Consider the following 1,556-nt stretch of genomic DNA (forward strand, 5'->3'; position numbering starts at 1 on the left):
ATGGACTTTAATATTTATTTAGGCCCATTAGTGCAGGTGGATGGCGCAACGTCAATTAGTATCATATCGCTAGTGGACGTGAAGGTGGGGAGTTTTTCTCTCTATATATATGTACCAACCCCTTGGGCAAATCACACCAAAACTACTGTAATAGAGAGCCTCTAGTTTGAGAAATCTCTCGTGTAGTAAATTAGATTTTTCTCCTCCTTCTCTGGTCGTCGCCGTCACCGATCTCAGCTCTGCGTTTCTGCCCATCCATCAGAGTTTCGCCGCATGCCACCATCGCCTCGTTACTTCTCGAGCGTCCTAGCCACGCCGTGAGGAGCGAGCTGCTGCAACGCTGTCTCACGCCAGAGAAGGCCATCGTGCATGTGAGCAACGGATCGAGAGCAAGCCTTCATGCATGCGAGGAAGACAACCAAGTTGTCGCCGTTTTGCACATGCACGTACAAGTCAGCGATTAAGCGCTACAAAGCCAGCAGAGTAGGTGCACAATCCATCCTGCACGTCGATCTCCTATATCCCTTCGATCTATTTATTTTTATGCTTAATCGTGTTCCTTCCTTTTGTCAATCAACTTCACTCCATCTCATGCAGCTGCAAATCGATCGCCCTATCCTTGCTACTAGCAAGCTACATCGTGCAGCATGCAAACGAGCACCCTGATGAATAGTTGAAGGTCAGCCGCTCCATGCATTGATTCCTTTGCCCATGATGATAATCATCTTTATCTTTAATCTATCGTTTGAACGTGAAGTACCAAAAATATCATTCTTGGCAAACAATCCTTTCTAAACCTTAAACTCTTGATATCTTTATCGTTTAGCTCCGATTTAGTTTGTTCTTGTTGCGTTAAGCTCGCGTCGATGTAATCGATAATTTAGCAGCGAAGTTGATCATGCCACATGTTTCACTGTTTATAGATAAATATTAATTAATTTGATTAATGTACAGGCAATGAGTTTTCGAATTTAAAAACAATATAGGTGTCACACTTCGACATTTTATATGCAAATATTTATATGGTTTAATTAATTACAATCACCAATGTGTTTTTTATATTATAATAATTTCTTTAGCTTGAATCCACACCACATGCGGTTCGAGTAGGTGCTCTCTTTTATTTTGGCAAAGATAAAATCTAACTTGAATTATACTATAATATACGTTAGTAAAATATGGCTAGTTTAACTCAGCTTTCAAAATAAAATGTGATTTTGTGTAATCTGGATTAATATACTTCACATGGTTTTGCTCAATTAAAATATATCAAGCGTGTAGTTGTTCTTTTCCTTTTATAATATAAAACTCCCGATAGTCGTTTCTTTTCAACCGCAGCTCCGTTTTTCGGTGTCTCTTGTGATCTCGTGACCGTAGAATTAGCTCTCTTTGAGGAAGCATATAAGGCAAGTATAGCATGGGATCATCCTTGTTGTCCTATTCACTTTAATAACTTAATCATATGCATGTCTCTACCTTGGCAACCATAGTCATTTTCCTAGCTATTTGATATCTTGGATTCCTTGTCGCCTATGGGGTATTGCATTGGATAGTGT

The sequence above is a fragment of the Miscanthus floridulus genome, chromosome 10, assembly GCF_019320115.1.
Source record: "Miscanthus floridulus cultivar M001 chromosome 10, ASM1932011v1, whole genome shotgun sequence".
Lineage (NCBI taxonomy): Eukaryota > Viridiplantae > Streptophyta > Magnoliopsida > Poales > Poaceae > Miscanthus > Miscanthus floridulus.